This window comes from Rattus norvegicus, chromosome 15 (assembly GCF_021556685.1).
Source record: "Rattus norvegicus strain SHRSP/BbbUtx chromosome 15, alternate assembly SHRSP_T2T, whole genome shotgun sequence".
Taxonomy (NCBI): Eukaryota; Metazoa; Chordata; class Mammalia; order Rodentia; family Muridae; genus Rattus; species Rattus norvegicus.
In genome coordinates, this window is record NC_141548.1 from 49,562,584 (window position 1) to 49,587,316 (window position 24,733).

The 24,733-nt window shown below is 39.6% G+C and overlaps 1 protein-coding gene and 1 pseudogene across 5 annotated transcripts in view; one reads left to right on the top strand and one right to left on the bottom strand.

Annotated features, from left to right (window-relative positions):
* Positions 1-24,733, bottom strand: part of Adam28 (ADAM metallopeptidase domain 28) — a 124,912-nt gene that overhangs the window by 31,405 nt on the left and 68,774 nt on the right. The gene's annotated exons all lie outside the window — the stretch shown is intronic.
* Positions 13,809-14,802, top strand: Septin2-ps1 (septin 2, pseudogene 1; annotated as a pseudogene).

Consider the following 24,733-nt stretch of genomic DNA (forward strand, 5'->3'; position numbering starts at 1 on the left):
ACATAGTGTAAGAGTTGGGTCATGAGAAACTTCTGAAAAGAGGGCAGGAAGTCAGCACTTCCTGTCTCATCAAACAGGGCTGGAGAAATTTTAAATCCTTGAGAAAATTTGTTCTAAGTAAATTAGTCACTTTAATCAGAATCTCTGATTCTGTCCTTCAAAAGGTAATTGAATCAAATTTCCCTAAAGGTAACTTGAAGAAGCACTGTTTGGATGTATCATGTAATGCAGAGCCACTTGGTTTTGGCTAAGTTAGAATCATGTGATGTTTTGGTGAGGCCAGCCTCTAGGGAGAACATGTTGTGTTTGTAGAAAGTATAAATAGGACTCATGGACAGAGATGGGTTGCTTGCATAACTAGATTTGAAAAGCTTCCTTGGATGTCTTCATTTTCACTGAACTTCACTTTTTTGACAGAGGCAAGACAGAGCACTTGTGCTGGTATCTCAGCTGATTCTGCTGCAAGGCTCATACCTCGATATAATAGAAGCAATATACAGCAAACCAGCATCAAAGATCAAATTAAATGGAGAGAAACATGCAGCAATTGCATTAACCTCTGGGACAAGACAAGGCTGTCTCCACTGTTTTCCTATTTACAAAATAGAACACTCAAAGTTCAAGTTAGAGAAATTAGACAACTAAAAGATATGAAATGGATACAAATCAGACAAGGAAAAGATAAGTTTTCACTCTTTGAGGATGATATGATAGTATACATAAGCAACCGACATATCTTACCAGAGTACTCCTTTGCTTGATAAAAAAAAAAAAACTTCATCAAATTGACGATACATAAAATTAACTCAAACTATACAGTGACCTTTCTCCTCACAAAGGATAAATGGGCAGAGAAAGACATTAAAGAAAAAACATCCTTCACAATACTTACAAATAATTTAAAATATCTTGGCATAACTTGAACCAAGCAAGTGAAAACACATAGAACAAGAAATTGAATTCTCTGAGGAAAGAAATCAAAGAAGACCTCAGATGATGGGAGGATTTCCCATGCTCATGGATCAGTAGAAGGAGCATATTAAAAGAAATTCATCTACAGATAAAAAAATCTCCATCAAAATTGCAACCGAAATCTTCACAGAAGAAAACAAGAAGGCCAAAACAATTCTCAACAATATAAGAGACCATTCCTGACCTCAAGATGTACTACAGAGAAATAGTGGGGAAAAAATCCTTCAGGATGTTGGTCACACTGATAGGTAGATGAGTGGAATAGAATTGAAGACCTTTAAATAAGCCAACACACCTATGATCACTTGATCTTTGACAAATATTCCAAAATGATTCAATGTAAAACAGAAAGCATTTTAGGAAATGATGCTAGCCTAACTGGTGGTCTACATGTAGCAGAGTGCAAATTGATTCATTTCTATCCTTCTACAAAGTTCTAGTACAAGTGGCTCAAGGACATCCACATAAAACCAGATATGCAGAAGGTAATAGAAGGGAAAGTGTCATAAAGTGCCTAGAACACATTTGCACAGGAAACAATTATAGGAACAGAATACTAAAGGTTCAGCCTCTAAAACCAACAATCGATATATGAAATCTCATAAAAATGAAAACTTTCATTAAGGCAAAGGACACTGTCAATAGGGGGGAAAAGCAACCTACAGATTGGGAAAAGTGTTTTTACCAACCCTACATCTGACAGAGTGCTAAAACTCAAAATATACAAAGAACTCAAAAAAATTAGACTCGCAGACAAATAAATACCCATCTTTTAAACTGGGGTAGAGTGCCAAACCAAAAATTCTCACCTGAGGTTTCTTTTCTTTTTTCTTTTTTTTTTTTCTACTCTTTTTTCCAGAGCTGGGGACCGAACCCTGGGACTTGCGCTTGCTAGGCAAGCACTCTATCACTGAGCCAAATCCCCAACCCCTCACCTAAGGTTTCTTAATTCCCAAGAAACACATCAAGACATGTGCAACATCGTTAGTTACCAGAAAAAGGCAAGTCAAAGTGAATGTGAGATTCTACATTACACCAATCAGAATGGCAAAGATAAAAAACTTAGGCCGTAGCAGAATAGGCTAGGATGTAGTGACAGTGGAACATTCCTCTATTGCTGGTGAGAATACTAGCTGAATAGCCACTTTGGATGTCAATGTGGAGGTTCAGAGAAAATTGCAAATAGCTTTACCTGAAGACCCAGCTATACCACTCACTTCTGGGCATATACTCGAATATGATCTACATATAACAAGGACATGTGGTTAAATATGTTCATAGCAGGTTTACTTATATTAACTATATGCTGGAATCAACTGTGATATACCTCAACTGAAGAATGAATATAGAATATGTGCTATATTTATACAAAGGAATACTACTCAGGTATTAAAAACGAGGAGATCAAGAACTTTGTAACCAAAGAACTGGAAAATAGTGAAGTAACAGAGATGGCAAAGGACATAACATGGGATGTACTTAAATGACAAGTGGAAATTATCCCCAAAGTACAGAATGCCCACTATACAAATCATTGATCACATGAGGCTTAACAGTGTAGAGGGCCAAATTGCGGATGCTTGAAACCCACTTAGAATAAGGAACAAAATAATCCTGGGAGACAGAGAGGTGCAGGGAACTAGCTTGAGGCAGAGAAGTATGGACAAAGGGGACTAGCAAGTATGGGAAGATAAAAGAGAGAAATCTAGAGGGAAGGGGGGATGAATAACAATAAGCATCAGTGGTGGTTGGTGAACATGGGTAACCCCTGGAAAGTCCCAGGTGCCAGGGATGCAAGAGGCTCCCACATACTTACTGTGATGATGTTAGCTGAAATACCTAGCAGCAGGAAGATAGAACCACAAGAGACTTCCTCCTGTACCTAGACATGTCCGCCATGGGAGGGATGGGACTGCCCACACACCTCAAAAATTTTAAACTACAATTGCCATGTCTAAAATAATGCAAAGACAAAAGAGGAGCAGAGGCTGAAGGAAAGGTGATCCAGATCCACCATGACAACCATTTCATCCACAGACTCCAAATCCTGGCACTATTCCTGATAACAAGATGTGCTTGCAGATGAGAGTCTAATATGGCTGTGCTCTGAGGGACTCTGCAAGCACCTGACTGAGACTGATGCAGATATTCAGAGACAAACATTTGACTGAGTCTGATGACCACAAAAGAAGAGTTAGGGGAGCGCCTGAAGGAACTGAATGGGATTTAAACCTAATAGGAAGAACAACAGTATTAATTAAGTTTACACTTCAGAGACTCTGGAAATTTACCACCAACTAAAGAATATATGTGGGCCAGTCCATGGCTTCTGTTACAAGGGGAGCAGAGCGTATGGAGAAGACAGCTGCCTCATCTGCCATCTCTGGGATGGGAGGCAATTGGTCCTGTGGAAACTTGATATCCCAGAGAAGGGGGATGCTAGAGGGTTGAAGTGGAAATGGGTATGTAGATGGGGGAGCACCCTCTTAAAACAAAAGAGGATTGGAATGAGAAAGACTAGTTTGGGGAATGACATTTGCAATGTAAACAAATATATATATATATATATATATATATATATATATATATATGTTTGCTTATCTACATGTCCACTTGTTTGCATGTATCCCTTACCCAGGTCCTCACTCCTCTCCCCAGTATTATGCCAGGTCTGTTACATGGAATAATTTCTCAGGAGTACACCTCAATTTTCATAACACCTGGGTCTGGGCAGCCATGGGCCATACTGTTTTGTATAACAACTTAAGATTAAATGCTGTTTTGTATAACAACTTAAGATTAAATGCTGTTTTGTATGAGAGCCTAAGACTGAGCACTGCCTCTAATAAAACTATTGAGACTATAGCACCATGGGGTAATGGGACTGTTTCTGTCATTGTATTTGATACAAAGACTAATTGGATTATACTTTCAGCTATAATCTATTCCCAAATCTCTGAGTATATTGACTGACCATAGCTTTAACAACAGAAACCATACTAGCTTCTTCCCCAAGGCTTCAGCTGTGTCCTCAGTTCTCTTCTTTTGCAAAATATCAGGCCTCAAGCCTCACTTAACTTCTAGGTAAGTGCTAGAGTCTAGGCCTCTAGCTGAGAAAGACAGTTTACCTTCTCAAAGTCTCAAAGAGATAGTTACAAAACAGATTTCAAAGTAACTTCTACTCCTTTATATTTCAAGGTATATAAATGCAATTTATAAAAGTAAAACAAAATATAGTTTAGGTATCTTTCCCTTGACATACTATTATTATACTTGCTTTAGGATAAGCTATTTTCTAGCTCTGGTAGAGCACTGCTAATATTTTCATAGTCCAAAGCTCAAAACTTTAAATTTTCTTTGGTTGTCTTTTAAGTACAGACTTAACAATATTTCTCATGCTGAAAACATCTCTCTCCAACCTACAGTCTTCTAAAAAATGTGTTAATGCTTTTAACCCCAAATCATTTTAGGGTCCCCAAGCTTTCACTGTGAATCAAAGGGCATGAGTCTACTGCCTATTCTATGACATAGATATTGGTACAGATTACAAATAGTGGTAATGCTAACATATCAAAAACCTTTATGTCTTTTTGTTAACTTAAGAAAAAACTTGTAAGCTACAAGGAATCTACTTGAATCTACCCATCACAGTTGAAATATACTCCAGATAAGCACTCCTGTCAAGCAACAATGTAACATTTCTTGCATATTCCTGAGGGTGGTGTTTCATCCCTTTTCCCTGATCTTGGGACTCCTCTCTGCAAGCTCACAGGACCTACAGTTTCAAATGTAGACCATGGACAATTTTTTCCTAAACTCCTTAACTTTACCTTCTCTCCCTAGACTATCTGTCTCAGCAGATTTCAGATCAACAGCAGACTGCCAGCTCCAGTTGTCCCCTAGACAACTTCAAAGTGGCTAGCCTCAGGTAGTTCAACTTTACAGACTCCTTCACAACTCTGCCTGAACTTTCTTGGCCCAAATTGTCCTGTAGAGCTTGGACAATGACTAAAAGAGCCTGCTTTTCCTGAGTGAGCATTCCAGCTTTCTTCTCCCCCACATCTTCCCTTGCCCCCAATAACACCAATGCCTCGGTGTCAGCAGGAATAGTCATAGAGAAAATTATACATAGTCTCATTTGCTTATTATCAACAAAAGGTTTCAAACCAAGACAAAAGGCTAAGGTGCTTATGTAACATATCAAAAGGGCACTGGCTGCCAATCCCTGCAGTCCCTTAGTCCCTACTGGACCTGCAGGTTGTGGTTGTAGCGTTCTTCCCTACCCAGAACTCCCCAGCCTAGGGACCTGGCATGCTCTTCCATGTATTATCTAATAATTTTAATTACCCACCATCTTTGTACCTTTGAGCCTCCTGGTTTCTGCAGGTGGGGAGAACCACATATCACACCTCAGTCTTGTGACGACCACTGTGGACTCTTCCAGATATCCATGTCTCCATCTTTGCTCTCCTCTCTCCATTTTATCTATAATAAGACTTCTACTTTACCAAAGTAGTAGTAGGAGGAGATGAGGAGGTTGTGCAGGAAAAGGATGAGGAGGGGAAGGGAAGGGGAAGGAGAAGAGGAAGAAGCAACATCCCATATCAGTTCCTTGAAACTTGGTTTGGCAGCAAGAAGTAGAAAAATATCTACCAAATAAAGAAACTTTGGCAAGAAAGCCTAAGTTTCCCTTTTCAAATTTGAGTCTTTTTATTCCATAGATGGCCTTTTCTGTGATCTCTCTGCAATGATCTCACAATATTTAAATGCTTTATAAAGTAATTAATAAATTTACAACACACTTTTATGTGATATTTTTCCTCAAAGACCCAAGAACTTGAAGCATCTCTACTCTTCTATTTTTAGTATTGTTTATTTAAATATTTCTTTTGTTTTAAATTATGTATATGTCCCCATGTTTGTGTGGAGGTTTGTACACATGAGTATAGGTGCTAGAAAAGTTCAGAAGATAGCATTAGATAGGGAGTTCCGAGTATCAGAAAGCCAACGTGAGTTCATTACAAATTGTTTTCATGATACTCTTCCCCTACTATCCTCCCTTTTGTTACTTACCTCCAAGCCTCCATCTTACTTTAATTTCTTCCTTGTTAGTCTGCCTTTCTGTTTGCCTATTACATGTATTCAATTATTCTCCTTTCTCTGCACCTGTCTTAAAATCTCATATGATTCCCTTTTCAGGTTCATGGCTTACCAATACACATATACAAAGAGATATGTGAATGCATTTGTGCACATATGTAAATGACATAATAAATTTAGGTTTAACAGTAAAAGGAAATAGTGTTTGCATTTCTAAGTCTGAAATTGAGCACATGACCAAACACATAATCATCAAAAAACCAATGATATATGATGTTCAGCTTAGCTACAAACATGGTGCAAACTACTACTGAACATGTGTTCTGTAGCTGCTGATTTTATGCTTTCGAAGAATCTTCACTATTTCTCGTAGTGCTAGCAACAAATTCAGGGTGTGTTTGTGTGTAGGTCATTTCTGTGAAGTGCACCATTGCTTCCTTGCAGAACTTCTTAACCTTACCTTCCTCCAAAATTATGATTTAGAGGAGAGGATATGCTGCATCTTTTATTTGGTCTTCAGTTAGGGACATCTGGGATTCTTCAGATTTCAGTTATTATAACAAGGCTTCACTGAATATTGGTATACAAGGTTGATGTTATTCATATATTTCCACTAAATGGGAAATGATGTAGGGATGGGGCAGATTGAGGACCTGCTAAGTATATGGTTAGATTTAAAGAAACTGCAAATTTATTTCACACATTGGTTGTACCTTCTTTTTCTCTTCCTTTCTTTATTCTTTTCTTTTGTTTGTTTTTAGAGAGTTTTTTTTAATGTAGCTTAGACTGGATTTGAACTCTCTGTGAAGTCAGGATGCCTCTACCTTGCAGTGGTTCCTTGTATGTTGCCTATAGGGTGCTAGGACAATAATTGTGCACCATCATACCAGAACCTTTCATATTTTCTTTCTTTTTATTATTTTACTTTATTTTTAACTAAAAAGACATTTTTGATAAATATCTTCCTATCTAGCCCTTCTGGCCTTGAAATCAATATGTAGACCAGGTTGACTTTAAACTCACAGTAATCTGCCTGCCTCTGCTTCTGTGCCTTTCCCCTAACTCTGTCTCTCTTAGCCTCTCCTCTTTCAGTTTTCCTTAGGCTCTCTGCCCATCTGCCCCTCTGCTCCTGCCCTTGCCCCAGACCTTGCCTCTGTCTCTGCCTCTTCTTCTGCCTCTGCTTCTCTGTCTCTCTGTCTCTTTGTCTCTGCCTTGGCCTATATCTGCCTCTCTGCCACTATGCGTCTCAGCTTCTCTCAGCTCCTCTTTGCTTCACTCTGCCTCTTTTCCCTTCTGTTCCTCTGCCCTGCCTCTGCCTTTGTTGATGATGTGTCTCTACCTCTGCTTCTGTCTCTCAGCCAATGCCTTTATGCCTCAGCTTCTAATCCCTTCTCTGTCTCTCTTGGCCTCTTGATTGAGATATATATATCCCTCTGGCTCTCCTTCTCTCTCCTCCTCTCTCCCTCTTCTCTTCTCCCCCTCTCCCCTTCTCCTCCTGTCTCCATTTCCCCTGTCTCCTTCTCCCTCTCTCTCCTCCCTCTCTCTCCTCTCTCTCCCTTCCCCACACCCTTCCTCCCCCTCTCTCTGTGTACATGCGTCCTTGTCCTCTGCCCCTCTGCCTCTTTCTCTGTCTCTGTCTTTTTCTCTTTCTCACCCCCACCCATTTCTTCCCAATCTCTGCCTCTTCCACAGTCTCTCTGCCTTTGATCTGATTCTGCCTCATCCTCTCTGCCACTCTACCTCTTCCATGGTCTCTCTGCCTCTGCATCTCTGTTTTGTTGCCTCTCAGCCTCTTGTCCTCTCTAGGCCTTTCTCAGATTCTCTGCCCCTCAACACCTTTTCCTGTCTGCTCCTTTGCCCTTCTTCTTTGCAGTTCTGCCTTTTCTTCTGCCTCTACCTTTGCCAGTCACTAACTGTGTCTCCCTGCCTCTGCCCTCTGCTTCTACCCCCTACTGCCTCCATCTGTCTCTGACTCTCAGCCTCTGCCCCTGTGTTCTACTTGCCTTAGTATCTCTATGCCTCTCTTGGCCCCTCCTCTCTTAGCCTCTCTCCCTCTCTCTTGGGCCCTCTTTTCCTCTCCCTGCCTCACTCAACCTCTCTGCTCCTCTGCCTCTTTCTGCCACTGGCTCTGCCTGGCTCTGCCTTTCTGCCTTTCAGAATTCCTCAGCCTCTTTTAATGTCTGTTGACTCTCTTATCTTCCCTGCACATGGTACTCTCCATTTCCCTGCCTCTTTCTTTGCTTCTGTCTCTCTGCCTCATCTTGATCTTGCTTCCTGTGCCTCTGATTTTCTGCCTCTGCACTTGTCTCTCTCTGCCTTTGCATGCCACTTTCTCTCACCCCTTCCTCTCTGCTTCTTTACCTCTATCAGCCTCACCTCTCTTGACTGTTCCTCTCTTAGCTTCTCTACAACTTAATGTCTCTTCCTTTCTGCCCCCTGACCCTGCCTTATCTGTGTTTCTGCCTCATCCTCTACCTATCTCTACATCCCTCTCTCCCTTTCCCTCACTCTCCTTCTCCCTCTCTTTGCTTCTGCCTACATTTCTGCCTCTCTCTGCCTCTCTGCCTCTCTGCCTCTCTGCCTCTCTCTCTGCCTCTCTGCCTCTCTGCCTCTGTGCCTCTCTCTGCCTCTCTGCCTCTCTGCCTCTCTGCCTCTCTGCCTCTCTGCCTCTCTCTGCCTCTCTGCCTCTCTGCCTCTCTGCCTCTCTGCCTCTCTGCCTCTCTGCCTCTCTGCCTCTCTGCCTCTCTGCCTCTGCCTTTTGGATTCTCTCACCCTCTCCTGATGTCTCTCAACTGTGCTTGTGTCTCTCTCGCCCCTGCCCCACCCCTGCCTCTGCCTCTGCCTCTGCCTCTAGCTGCCTTATCTTTCTGTTTTTTTTTGTCTTTCTGCACATCTGCACCTCTGCACTTCTGCACCTCTGCACCTCTGCACCTCTGCACCTCTGCACCTCTGACCTCTGTTGCTTTGCTTTTGCCTCTGCCTCTACTTGCCTCTGCCTCACAGCCTTTGCCTCTCAGACTCTTGGCCTCTTATCCTCTCTCAGCCTCTCTAGGCCTCTACGGGTCTCTCCTTTTTTGACCTACTAGACCTCAGCTTCTCTTCCCTTCTGCCCCTCTGCCATTGCCTATGCCTTTGTTTTTCTGCCTCTGTCTCTATGCCTTTCTTCCTCATAGCACCCTCGCTCAGCCTCTCCAGAACATTAACAGACTTGCCACTCTTGGCCTCTCTTTTCTTGGCCTCTATATACTTCCCCTCTGCCTCCTTGCACCTGTCCTTGCATCTGTCTCTCTGATTCTGCTTCTATCTCTATGGATGTGCCACTCTAACCCTGCCATTGCTTCTGTCTTTGTCTTGTTGCTTCTGCCTCTCTTCCTCTCTGCCTGTCACCTTCTGCCTCTGCCTCTTTCTGCCTCTTGGCCTCAGCCTCCCTAGGTCTCTCTCTTTCTCTCTTCCTCACCTCTCTCACGCTCTTCTCTCTTGACCTCTATGCTTCAGATTCTTTGCCCCTCTACCCGTGCTACTACTTTACTGTCTCTGTCTGTTTTTATGACTAATTTTCTGACTCTAGAACTCTCTCTCTACAACTCTTGATATTTTTCAACATCTCTAGGCTCTCTAGGCCTCTCTGTCTCTTTTCCTACTTGTCATTCAGCCCCTTCCCCCTCTGCCCCTCTGTCTCTCTGCCTTTCCTGTCCTCTCTCAGACTCACCTCTCTCATCCTGTCAGGCTCCATCATAGGACAATTTAATAACTAAACAGGTGATCTTCCCAAGATGGTCTGCTTCAGATTATAATAATCCATGCAGAGTTTCTACAATAGGCAAGGCCCCTGAGAACACCATTCTAGGAAACATTCCTGCTATTAATATGCTATCCCTGTTACTATTGAATATACATAAACACACACATATACATGATATGACAGTACATAAGTATTTCTGCAGATACTATATAGACAAATGGATGACTTCTTAATTCTTAATGATGATCCCATAAGAATTACCAAAATTATCTATTACCTCAGTATTTATTAAGCTTTTTTATAGTGGGACTGATATTAGATCTTTTCCTGATAGTCAAAACTGCAATGAGAAGTCTGGTAGTATCCCATGTGTCACCAGTTAATTGCTTCAAGACTTTCTATTATTCAGAGTACATTCCAAGAGGTTGCAAAACCATTAACCAAAAGTCATAAAAATGAAAATAACAATTTATTATAGGTGCAAGGACAGAAGATAACATATTGACTGGGTTTATCTATAGAAAACTTCATTAATGACTTAATTATGGTTTTTTAACTCCCAGTGACCCTGTGGGGCTGTGATATATGATGAATGTTTAGCCAGATAATTACTCCTAATGGATATGCATGTAAAAATTCTCTATTGTAAACGTCTATTTCAATTTATGATTTGAATTTTGTATGAACTTGTGATGAACTTTTACCATGTGATCATGTAGTCTTTTTTTTTTCTTCTTTATTTTGGAACTGGGGACCGAACCCAGGGCCCTTGGCTAGGCAAGCGCTCTACCACTGAGCTAAATTCCCAACCCCGTGATCATGTATTCTTAAACATATGTAAGTGCTGAGGACAAAAAGAAGAATTAGAACTGAGCTGAGGAGAACATTTTTGGACAGAATGCTTCTTAGACAAAGAGGCAAATAACAATTTTCCCTTATCCTCCTTTTTCATTCATTCCATTTCCCCCTTTTTTAGAGAGCTTTCATAGGAAACTGTTTACAACTTAGAAATAAATGCTATAATCACTTTTCAAAGAATCCCTTTTTCTTCTAGTGACTTCTACTAGCAGGCTGAAATTTAGAGCCATGTACAGTTCCTACTGAGACAGAACACAAAGAACACATTACTTAATCGCCAGCTGTTAGGTGTCAATAGCCTAAGCCAGCAGCTTTTTACCCTCAGAAAGAGCAAGAACATTTTTAGGACTTTTTAGAAGTTACCATCAGCATTTTAGTATAGTTAGAGAAACAAAGATTTTCTGTAAGGTTGTGCCTTCTAGAAATATCAGAAGCTATACCCATAAATTCCCACCAACATGACTACTCAAATATGACCCAAATAAAAATGAGAAGAATATACATGTTAATGTGGAAGGGGCAGAGCTCTTGAGGTCTTTGCCCTAGAAAAAGCACTACTAGAAAATTAAAGAAAGCTGAGAGATGGAGAAATACCCTTCTCCAGAGAAGAGCACACCAATTGTTTATCCAATACAAAATGGCCATCCCTGAAAACATGTATAGTCAAGTAACACTATATAGACTGAGCAGGTTTTATTTATGTGGTATTTAAGTATGTGTGTTTGTATGCATATATGTATATGACAATAATTGAAGAAAATCCAACCACTTGAATAAAAGGCAGTTCACATGGAGGGGTATGAAAAGAAGGTGAAAGGTAAATTTTGAAATAATGCTATAATCTCAAAAAATTTAAGACTTAACTATTGATTTACCTATGTGACAGGTTATAGAAAAAAACTAGAAGGCTATCTACTGTGTACACTATCTATTTTATCTTTTTTATTGTGATACAGTGTTTTCAGATCAGTAAATTCCCCTGTCTTAGCTTCCCAAGTAGCTGGAATTCCTTTTTGGAGCAAGTATACTTGCCTTAGTTACTTTTATGTTGCTGTGATAAAATGGCCTGACCCATGCAACTTAAAAATGAAGCATTTAATTTGGAACTTATAGTTTGAGAGGGTTGCTGTACAATATGGCAGTTCAAAACTATGGTAGCAGGAACAGCTGTGAGTTTACATCATAATCCACAAGTTGGAGGCTGAGGAACAGAGAAGGAGGACTGGAATGGGTTAAATTATTTGAAACCTCAAAGTCTATCTCCAGTGGCAAGCCTCCTTCAACCAGACTAAATACTTTACTCCTTCCAAAAAAGTTAAACAAACCATCTTGGGACCAAACATTCAAATACATAAGGCTATGTGAGACAATATCATTCAAACCACCACATTCAACTCCATGGCCACCAGGTTCCTGACCATATCATAATGCAAAATGTATTTACTCCATCTTCAAAAGTGTCAACAGTCTTTCACAGTCTCAACACAGTTTAAGAGTCTAAGGCTACCCTGACAAGAGAAAAATCTCTTATTTGTAACTCCCTGTAAATTCAAAGCAAATTACACACTTCCTTTAGGATTATTGTGTGGTCCTGCTTCTACTCTGCCACAGGGATCCAGCCACTTAGGAGGCAGGACACAGGAAGTTTGAACATGCTTGCCTCACGCTGCCACGTGGAGGTTGTCAAGCTGTGGGAAGCTGCGGGACACTGCTCCAGGAAGCACAGGCTGTGGTGCAAAACACAGCCAGAGTTGGCTCTGGGTTTCTTTGGGTCTACAAAAAGACCAGTGCTGTCTGGTTCTCAGGCTCTTGGGCATCCAGGCACCAATGGGATGCTGCAGAAGAGCTGAGAATGGAATGGATGCCCACAGGCTAGATCTAGCCCAGGGCCAAGAGGGAAAGAGGAGGGACTCCAGCTGGTTCTGTGGGGTAGTCCTTGCCTTGATGGCAGTAGGCTTGAGCTTGGTGGCGGCTGTTACTGTGAGCAAAGGGAGGCCTTCTACTGGAGATTAGATGGCAGCTCTACAGGCCTTCTTCATGGCACCCCACAGCAGATCCCGATGAAAAGAGGCAGTCTATGGTTTTAAGGCATCTATTGCCATGGAGGAAATTGTATGAGTAAAAACATACCCCACTTCTTTGGGTGGCCCTGAGGTTAAAGACATTTTTCAGGGATGAGTGTCTGGGAATAAAATTGTATTGGCTAAGCCCCCAGGCCATTAGGTACCTCATTATAATGGAGATCTGTCTTTAGCCTATGTCACCTGTGGTCATGTTCTCTAACCTGTGGAGGGTTTGGGGGCATTTCCCTTATGTGACTGATGGCCACAAATCTATGGAGTGCTGTGGCTAGTGATGAACCTGGTCTCCTCCTCAACCAGAAATCAAGGTGGCTTTCACGGTCCCACAACTTCCAACATGCAATAGCACAGATTCTACATTATCATTCCAAAAATGAGCAGAGACCACATTGATAAAGTGCTGGACCAAAACAAGAAGTTTAAAATATATATATTATGGCAAATTCCAAGTCCTGTAGCTTGATTTCCAAATTCAAAGGCCTTACATGGTTCTTCCTTCCCAGATTTACTGCCTGCAATACACACATTTCTCTCCCTTTGACTGGTTCCACTTTCTGTATGCTGCTTTTCCTAGAAGGCCTTCCTAGGCTCTGGCACATCCAACATCCTTGGGTTTCCAATGTACTCCAGGTTTCAGTTTCACAGATTCACACAAAGGTCTCCCAGGGAAGAGATACTTATGATTTTCATCTATGATGTTCTGTGACCTGGAGTTGTAAGCTGAAATCCCTATCCTCCCCATGTTGATTTTGCTCACCTTAATTTGAGAAACTTAAATAATTACTGCTTTGCTATACCTGGTCACATACTGCTATTCATTCCTGACTATTTCCTGTGAAGAGCACATTTGTGTGAACCTTATTTTAATGCAGCAATTAAGATAGAACTATAGGGGCGGGGCAGGTCTGTGTTGTTGCCTGATGAGCATTCTCCAGCATGTTAACGGATAGACTGAAAAGTCAAGAAAGATGTCTAAGCAACAACCAACCCAGTTTATAAATCCAGAAACTCCTGGCTATGTTGGATTTGCAAATCTTCCCAATCAAGTTCACTGAAAATCAGTGAAAAAGGGGTTCGAGTTCACTTTGATGGTGGATGGTGAATCTGGTCTAGGAAAATCAACTCTCATAAACAGCTTATTCTTGACTGATCCCTACTCAGAAAGAGTTATTCCTGGAGCTGCAGAAAAAAATCAAAAGAACCGTTCAGATAGAAGCTTCAACAGTTGAAATTGAAGAGCAGGGTGTCAAGCTGCGGCTTACAGTATTGGACACGCCTGTCTATGGGGATGGCATCCACTGCAGGGATTGTTTCAAGACAATTATCTCCTACTCTACATTGATGAGCAGTTTGAACGCTACCTACATGATGAGAGTGGACTGAACAGGCGGCTCATCACTGATAACAGGGTACATTGTTGCTTCTACTTCATTTCATCTTTTGGACATGGACTGAAGCCTTTAGATGTTGCATTTATGAAAGCGATACACAATAAGGTGAATATTGTGCCTGTCATTGCGAAAGCTGACACTCTTACTCTGAAGGAGTGGGAGCGGCTAAAGGAAAGGATTTTGGATAAAATTAAAGAGCACAGCATTAAAATCTATCATTTACCTGATGCAGAATCAGATGAAGATGAAGACTTTAAGGAACAGACTAGACTTCTCAAGGCCAGTGTCCCCATTCTCTGTGGTTGGCTCTAACCAGTTGATTGAAGCCAAGGGCAAGAAGGTTATAGGCCATCTCTACCCGTGGGGCATTGTAGAAGTGGAGAACCCAGAACACAGTGACTTTCTGAAGCTGAGAACAATGCTCATCACCCACATGCAGGACCTACAGGAAGTGACCCAAGACCTTCACTATGAAAACTTCCGTTCTGAGAGGCTGAAGAGAGGCAGCAAGAAAGTAGAGAATGAGGGCATGAATAAAGACCAGATCTTGCTTTAAAAGGAGGCTGAGCTCTGCCACATGCAAGAGATGATTGCTAGGATGCAGATGCAGATGCATAGTGGTGACAGTGACAGCAGCACTCTTGGGCACCATGTGTGAGGTAGAGTTTTCATATTGGAAACATTTTGGATAAAAAGAAAGTCTTCCTGATAAGTGCTACAGCATCAAGTTTCTTAGCCCCATGGAAGGGTACCCATCTACATTGAAGTGCCTGTGTCTGAGGATTTCAGTTGTTTTGGTGTGTTTTGTTTTGTTTTGTTTTAACATTTGATGGTTTTGATTTTTGGTTTTATTCTTTTTCCTTTTCCTTCTTTCTCCCTCCAACCCCTCAACTCCTTTTGGTATGAAGTACCTTTAACATTTATATTTCATTGCTATGTTACATTTTAAATTTTGTGAGGAAAACTGAAAAAATTTTATTCCTCCTAAACAACTAATATTAGAATTTATTTCTAACATTACATGTTTCTAACATACATATAATACAGATAAGAATCTGTCAACATGTATACTCTTAATAGTGAATTTCTTCATTATAGCTGGCATGACTAATCACTGACAAGTACTCTTGATTTCTATCCAGCCATTTTTGTTTGCTCAGAATGTCCCTGTGTGGTGGACATGCTGTACCTGTGAGAGAAGTGGCTGTGCATACTTGGTGGCAAGATGTTTGCTTATTAGAATGAAGTCACACTGTTAACTTTATATTTGTACAGAACACCTAAAACCAATTTTGCTGCTGAAGTTCATTTGGTTAATTCATCTGCACCATTATCTGTTAACCAGTAGACCTGAAGAGCATTATCTAATGAGATACATGTTTATACTTGAATAGCTTTTAAAAAGCAGGATTTCAGGGTTGAATTTTAACAGCTCCGGATTCTAGTGTCAGATCATTTTCAAACCCCTGTAGAGAAAACTCACTACAAGGACTTTTTATACTGTGGGTGGTGATTATGCTGTGCTGTGGAGAGAACCAAAGCAGCTATGAGCTCCAGCTTCAGTTGTAACAAGACTCTTTATAAGGAAGAGTCAGTAAACTTTTTACTCAACTAAAAAGGCAATACTTTTTTTTTAAAGAAACCAAAATTTTTATATTTTATACTGCACTTTAATGTACTTTCTATAACTAGGTGCAAAAGATCAGCCACGGCAGTGGAAATCATAGTCTTTGGCTGGCATGGGTCCAAACCCAGGCTTGGGATTGGGTGTGCTCTTGCACAAAAAGCCACTTGAAGCCCAAAATGTCTGCCAGGTTTTCCTCTAACTCTTCCCCTTTTCAGTGATTCTCCTATTGAAAGAGAAATAACAGTGCTGTGGGTTTTTTTTTGGTTTGGTTTGTTTGTTTTGTTTTTTGTTTTTTAACATGCAGACTGTCTCATCTGTTTTCCGCCACTGTCATTTTCTTCAGTTTGTGTAATATAAATGTCTTCATGACATGAATGAAAGGCTTTTCAGATCTGTGCCCCAAGCAAGTGAGCAGAGTCAGGCCTGGTTTACATTCCAGCACTTCCCTTTTCTACTTTTCTGTCAGTTAGTGGTCTTAGACAGGAAGAGGCAGGTGAATAAAGGAGGCAGAGGTGTGGAGAAGCAGAGCCGGTGCTAGCTGTGTGCTTTCTTTCATTTGCTGCAGGAGGAAGTGCTTGATTGATGATGAGGCAGGGATTTACATTTAATTCAGGCCAAAAATCAATAGGATGAATAAAGTGAAGCTTAAGAATGGTTATTTATGGTTGGGGATTTAGCTCAGTGGTAGAGCACTTGCCTAGCAAGCACAAGGCTCTGGGTTCTCAGCTCTGGAAAAAAAAAAGAATGGTTATTTATCAATTACAAAGGAAATGCATTTGCTCACTTTACCTCTTCACATCGCATCACTGTGAGCAGTCAGGGAAGTTCATTGTGTGAAGTTCCTACAAGGAAAAGTGTCAGTGACTTTAAAGTGGACCCATGCGGTCCTTTGGCTTATTTTGATATTAGTTTTGTTGGAGAAAGATTTAAAAACAAAAGCAAACCAACAAAAAGGAAGGAATTCCCAAGCATTCAGTCTGAGTTCCCTGTTTGTGAGTTAAGGGTGCCACTTAGGACCAGCTGACATTTAAGGATGGCAGTGTACATGTGAGGTCTTGCAGCCACAATTCTAATCCCCTTCAGTTTTACTGCTTTTGCTAACAAATACTTGCTCTTTCACTAAGAAGTAACTTGTACTTGTAGAAATGTATTTTGAAAACATTTCACACTTCAACTTTGTATCCATTTAAAATAACCTTTTTTCAATAAAGTACTATTGTTTGGATATTTAAAAAAAGATAGAACTATAGCCAGAATGGGGTGGGAAATGGTTTTTATGGGTGCTCTTGTGTGAATTACAAAAGACTTAGCAGCATTCCTAAGCTCTATCTACCCTCAATATCAGTGAAATATGACTGATCCTAACTGTGAAAAAGTTTAAGTCACAAAGACAGGGATGTAGGGAAAACATTTTAATTAGAAACCACATTTCTATTCATTTATTGTTGCAGGAAACAACATGCTCTCCTGTCATGGGCTTCACTGTAGTGACTTTCTTTATCAACAAAAGAGGTTCCATAAAGCCTGTACTCCTATATTTTTCATGACTGTAAAGCCATAATAATGTGAACAACATTGCCATATTGACAACCAACTGCTGTTACAGGTGGTTTTGGGCATGTTCTGCCTTAAAGATTGGCCCATACAACTACACTTTTCCTCCAGCTCTCATATTCATTTCACTCCCTCTCCCACAATGTTAAATGACATTTGAAGACAGGGAAATGATGTCTTACTTAAGGTTGAACATTCAATAGTCATTTGTTCTCAATACTTTGATGAGTTAAAAGTTTCTGCAGTAATTTCTGTCAATGTCAAAAATAAGTTTCTCTAATCAAACTTCAAAGCAACTGTAACATATGGGCATATTCACAAATGCTTAGAAGATAATTTGATTTAGACAGTATTTTATATTTCAATAATAGTCTTAAATTTTGGGTATATTTGGTATTGTTAAAATATTTATTTATTTTCACTTGTGTGTTTCTGTGTAATCTTTCAGGATTTTATATGCACCACGTGTGTGCGGGAATATATGGAGTCTATAAGAGTGCATTAGAGCTGCCACATGGAACTGGAGTTTTATATATGACTGTGAGTAGCCATGTGGGATATAGGCACTGAAACTGGGTCTATTCAAAAGAAACCAGCCCTCTTAACTGATGAACCATCTTTTCAGTCACAAATTTGCCATCTGAATGTAAACTTTATTTGATACATTTTCAAAAAATATAGAAAATTGTACATAGAAATTATTTCATGAGAGCTCATTGAATATTGATTTCTTTGCTTTCTGCAGCAATAAATGAATAGAAAGATTGTTTCCAATTAAAATGTTTTCATGATATCAGTGTCTTTTGAACTTTGCACCTTGTAATAGTTGGAACTGGACATATTCACTGATATCTAGTAGAAAGAGCTCAGGGATAGTGTTAACTCTTCTGTAATGCACACAAGAGCACCCAAAAAAATCATTACCCAGCCCATTCTGGCCATAGTTCTATTTTGAGAATTGCTACATTAAAATAAGTTGCACACAAATGTGCTCTTATTAAGAAATAAACAGGGAAAACAGAAACATGTGATCATATATCATCATTGAAGATTATTATTTATTTAATAATATATTTCAGTATTAATTAATATTAAATTTATATATACTTTATCTATTTAAATTATTTATATATACATGTAAATATATTTATATATTTACAATATATATTTAATATTTAAGATTGACCAGAGCAGTAATCATTTAACTTTTTTTTAAACTAAGTTTATATTGCTATGACGAAACAGCACTAGAAAAAGCAATGTGGGGAGGATAGGGTTTATTTTCGCTTAAAACTCCAGGTAACAGGACATCACAGATGGAAGACATCTTAGAAAATGAATCAGGACAAAAAGCTGGAGTTAAGAAATAAAGCAGAAGCCATACATGAGTACAGCTTACTTGCTTGCTCAGCATAGCTCTCACAAACTGTTTTCTCATATATTTCAGGATTACAAGGTCAAGGGTAGCACTACCCACCATGATCTGTGCCCTCCTAAATTGTTAATTCTGATAATGCCTCCAATGACTTGTCTACAAGCCAAACTTATGGGAGCATTTTCATAATTTTGATTACCTCCCCATAAACTCCAACTTGTGTCAAGTTGTCAAAAATATCAACCTCATCATAAATTTAATCTTTCATTAAACCATATAGTAATACTATGTTTTGTTGTAGATTGAAACATAGCAGGCTACTTCTGTTTAACCTCTAACTAGACAAAACAGTAAATATGATATTGTCCTATGATACATTTCTTCCTAATGCTCTAAAGCTCCACAAGCTACATGAAACAGATGACACGGTATAAAATTCTCCTCTCTAAGAGGTGTTTCTTGGAAAAGAGCTGGTCTTGAAACTCTGAAAATTAAAAGAGAGGTAAAGAGTATCCATGCTAAGTTTCTGAAAGGTGAGAAGGTGAGATGAATAAGGAACACAATTTACAAGAAGGCATGGCCATGCTAATTTGACAGGACATGTCCTCATAGGCTGAAATGTTTGAATGGTCACCATTGTGCTGTGCTCTTTGAGTAAGTTTGGGAGGTGTGGCACTGCTACGAAAATTTGTCACTGGGAGTGAGTGGATTTTTAGGTTTTTACACTATAAGAAGTATTATAATAGAGTGTGACACATAGTATGTAGTAAAACCTGATGCTTAATGCTTAGCACTGTTGGTGAATATACATGTATAAGTATGTGAATACTTCTAACAAAGTCCACTTCATATTATAGGGTCTAATAAATGCATTGTCCCCTACATCATCTGTTGTTGATTTCTTATTTAAATATTCTTTAGAAAGAGGAACACTCCTGCATTGTTGGTGGGATTGAAAACCACTCTTGAAATCTGGGTTCAGTGGAGTATTTTATCTGACCTTCATAGAAGACCTCATACCAATACTATCCAAAATATTCCACAAAATTGAAACAGACAGAGTGCTACTGAATTGCTTCTATGAAGTCACAATTACTCTTATACCTAAACCACCCAAAGACACAACAAAGAATGAGAACTTCAGACCAATTTCCCTTATGAATATCAACGCAAAAATACTCAATAAAGTTCTTGCAAACTAAATCCAAGAACACATCAAAACAATCATCCATCATGATTAAGTAGGCTTCATCCCAAGTACGCAGGGATGGTTCAATGTATGGAAAACCATCAATGTAATCCACTATATAAATAAACTGAAAGATAAAAAACACAAGATCATTTCATTATATGCTGAGAAAGCATTTGACAAAATTCAACACCCCTTCATGATAAAAGACCTGGAAAGAGGAGGAATTCAAGCTCCAAACCTAAACATAGTAAAACACATATACAGCAAACCAGTAGCTAACATTAAACTAAATGGAGAGAAACTTGAAGCAATCCCACTAAAATCAGGGACTAGACAAGGCTGCCCAATCTCTCCCTACTTATTCAATATAGTTCTTTAAGTCCTAGCCAGAGCAATCAGACAACAAAAAGAGATCAAAGGGATACATGTTGGAAAGGAAGAAGTCAAAATATCACTATTTGTAGATGATATGATAGTATATTTAAGTGATCCCAAAAGTTCCACCTGAGAACTACTAAATCTGATAAACACCTTCAGCAAAGTAGCTGTGTATAAAAATAACTCAAATAAATCAGTAGCCTTCCTCTACACAAAAGAGTAAAAGTTGAGAAAGAAATTAGGAAATGACACCATTCATAATAGTCCCAAATAATATAGTCCCAAATAATATAAAATACCTCGGTGTGACTTTAACCAAGCAAGTAAAAGGTCTATATGATAAGAACTTCAAGCCTCTGAAGAAAGAAATTGAAGAAGACCTCAGCAGATGGAAAGATCTCCCATACTCATGGATTGGCAGGATTAATATAGTAAAAATGGCCATTTTGCCAAAAGCGATATACAGATTCAATGCAATCCCCATCAAAACACCAATCCAATTCTTCAGAGAGTTAGAACAATTTGCAAATTCATCTGGGATAACAAAAAACCCAGGATAGCTAAAACTATCCTCAACAATAAAAGGACTTCCAGGGGAATCACTATCCCTGAACTCAAGCAGTATTACAGAGCAATAGTGATAAAAACTGTATGGGATTGATACAGAGACAGGCAAATAGACCAATAGAATAGAATTGAAGACCCAGAAATGAACCCACACACCTATGGTCTCTTGATTTTTGACAAAGGAGCCAAAACCATCCAATGTAAGAAAGATTACATTTTTCAGCAAATGATGCTGGTTCAGCTGGAGGTCACCATGTAGACATATGCAGATCGATCCATTCTTATCAACCTGTACAAAGCTTAAGCCCAAGTGGATCAAGGACCTCCACATCAAACCAGATACACTCAACCTAATAGAAGAAAAAGTGGGGAAGAATCTCGAACACACAGGCATTGGAGAAAATTTCTTGAAAAAAACACCAATGTCTTATGCTCTAAGATCAAGAATCGACAAATGGGATCTCATAAAACTACAAAGCTTCTGTAAGGCAAGGGATACTGTTGTTAGGACAAAATGACAACCAACAGATTAGAACTCAAGAAGTTAGACTGCAGGGAGACAAATAACCCTAATAAAAATGGAGTTCAGAGCTAAACAAAGAATTGATAGCCGAGGAATGCTGAATGGCTGAGAAAGACCTAAAGAAACGTTCAACATCTTTAGTTATAAGGGAAATGCAAATCAAAACAACCCTGAGATTTTACCTCACACCAGTGAGAATGGCTAAGATCAAAAACTCAGGTGACAGCAAATGCTGGCAAGGATGTGGAGAAAGAGGAACACTCATCCATTGTTGGTGGGATTGCAGACTGGCACAACCATTCAGGAAATCAGTCTGGAGGTTCCTCAGAAAATTGGACATTGAACTACCTGAGGACCCAGCTATACCACTCTTGGGCATATACCCAAAAGATGCCCCAACATATTACAAAGACATAGTGGATTACGTGCTCCACTATGTTCATAGCAGGCTTCTTTATAATAGCCAGAAGCTGGAAAGAACCCAGATGCCCTTCAACAGAGGAATAGATACAGAAAATGTGGTACATCTACACAATGGAATATTACTCAGCTATCAAAAACAATGACTTTATGAAATTCATAGGCAAATGGATGGAACTGGAAAATATCATCCTGAGCGAGGTAACCGAATTACAGAAAAACACATATGGTGTGCAGTCATTGATAAGTGGCTATTAGCCCAAATGCTTGAATTACCCTAGATGCACAGAACACATGAAACTCAAAAAGGATGACCAAAATGTGAATGCTTCACTCCTTCTTTAAAAGGGGAACCAGAATACCCTTGGGAGGGAATAGGGAGGCAAAGTAGAACAGAGGCAGAAGGAACACCCATTCAGAGTCTGCCCCACATGTGGCCCATACATATACAGCCACAAAATTAGATAAGATGGATGAAGCAAAGAAGTGCAGGCTGACAGGAACCAGATGTAGAACTCTCATGAGAGACACAGCAAGAATACAGCAAATACATAGGCGAATGCCAGCAGCAAACCACTTAACTGAGAACAGAACTTCCGTTGAAGGAATCAGAGAAAGGAGTGAAAGAGCTTGAAGGGGCTTGAGACCCCATATGAACAACAATGCCAACCAACCAGAGATTCCAGGGACTAAGCCACTACCCAAAGACTATACATGGACTGACCCTGGGATCCAACCTCGTAGGTAGCAATGAATAGCCTAGTAAGAGCACCAGTGGAAGGGGATGCCCTTGTTCTTGCCAAGACTGAATCCCCAGTGAAGGTGATTGTTGGGGGAAGGGCAGTAGTGGGGAAGGATGGGAATGGAAACATAGGTATAGAAGGGGACAGGGAGGGGTTAGGGGGATGTTGGCCGGGAAACCGGGAAGGGGAATAAAAATCGAAATGTAAATAAGAAATACTCAAGTTAATCAAGATAAAAAAAGAAGGGAAATACCTGATCCTATGATGATGTTGTTGTTTTGTTCTTTGTAGTGTTCTGACTCTTGTGAATTCTGGTGATTACAATGAACTATGCTTAGGTAATTGCGCACTACTCCATTTGGGGCTTTCTCTTGTGGCTTAAGCCATGTTTAAACCAAGTGATTGCCTGATAGTCAACCCTGGGGATGTTCTGACAGTGAAAAGTCTTCATTGAAATGAAAATGGAATGATTTCCATGAAGTTGACTTGTACACCTGGCCTCTGGAGCTGAGGTAGTGCATCTCTCAGGACTCACAATCCCAGGCCCCTCAGACTGGGCATTTGACACCACCATTTCTGTGATCCTACTTTTTACTAGTCCTCAGTTTAAAATATAGCAGTTCTGGAAGTTCAAGTAAACAGTTCTTTGACTTATTGCTGAGGCCCCTGGTGGCATGCTGGATCAGGGTGAAAACCACCATGTTATAAGCCATTCAAGGAATTTCTCTTACAGAGAAGTACTTCATCTGTCACTAGCATTTTGTAACCAACCAGTTTTCATTGTCTTGTGTCTTCATATATTCCTTTTTCTGTCTTTACTTTTTCTTTTTCTGTGTGAGTTATGATAAACTGGACTGTTTGGGCACCATCTTTGTTTTATTAGTCATTATCTTCTAGGTGAGGCAGACATTTAGATGAAAACTTATATATTAACCCACCTTTGAAGTATCTTTGAATGTTTCTCTGCTGAAACAGGAGATAAGAGTATACAGAAACATCCCTGCCTGTCATTTTTTATGACATTAGCTGAGCATGCTTAGAGCCATTTTGTATGCCATCAGTATAATTTAAATTGAACATGTTCAAAGAGTTCATTTGACCTTTTGGAATATATGTTCTATTACCTTGAGCTAAGCATGATCAAATATGTGTCTGTCATCTTGATTTAATGATGATATTAAGTTGAACATGCTTAGGGAGAAAGTCACCCACAACTTTCAATATCATTATGTATAGAAATTATAAATAAAATTCCCATATGTATTTTGTTTGGAATGTAGAGTTATTGCTTTAGATACAATTTCAGGTTCTCCTCCCTGCTGTAGGAATAGATATGTATTGTTTTATTTCTTGCCTGTACTCATCTTGGAATTTATTCTCCAAGATGCGAGCTCCTTGAAGTAGATTATAATGTTTTAAAGAACAGAATGACTTATCCCTCATAGAATTCTTGAGGTTAAACTTGCCCTCACATACTAGAGGACCTTGTGATCTAGTGTGATACTTGTTCAGGGAGACTGTTATAACTGTTCAATATATGCCAAAGCCTTCAGATTTCAAGAAAACTACACAGTAGGTAAGTAACACACAAAGAAAAAGTGTAGGAATAATAAACTAACCTAGGGTCTATGCCAAGATACCCACCTAGCTTTAAAAGAATCCCCATGTGGTTGCCAGTGTTGCCTGCAAAGAGCCTTCAGTGTTTTTTTTTTTTTTGTTGTTGTTTTTGTTTTTGTTTTTGTTTGTTTTGTTTTGTTTTGGAAATTATGACCATTTATAAAAGTAATCCTACCCAAGGTCTCATCTCTCTTGGAAGAACTGTTATTTATGGTTGGTTGCCATTAAACAATAAAGTCTTTTTCTTTTTTATTATGACTTTTCTCCATTTTAATACTCCTGCCATGGTCAAATCTGGAGTGTGGCTAGTTGAAGCCTTCACTGAGACATACTAAACCGCCCTCTCAAGGTTCCCAATCCTGATTTCTCACTTCCCATTACATCAATGATAGCATGAACACACTTCAAAATCAGTTTGCTTACAGTCCTTCTCAGGATCTGCTCCTCCAGTAGCACAGAGTTCAACACAAGGAACTTCAGGAAGATGACATCTGCATGATTGTCCATCACTGCATGAACTTTGCCCTTAACCTTAGCTAACAAGTTATACTGCATTAATTTTGGTACAAAAGAGGTTTTGAAAAGGACTCTCG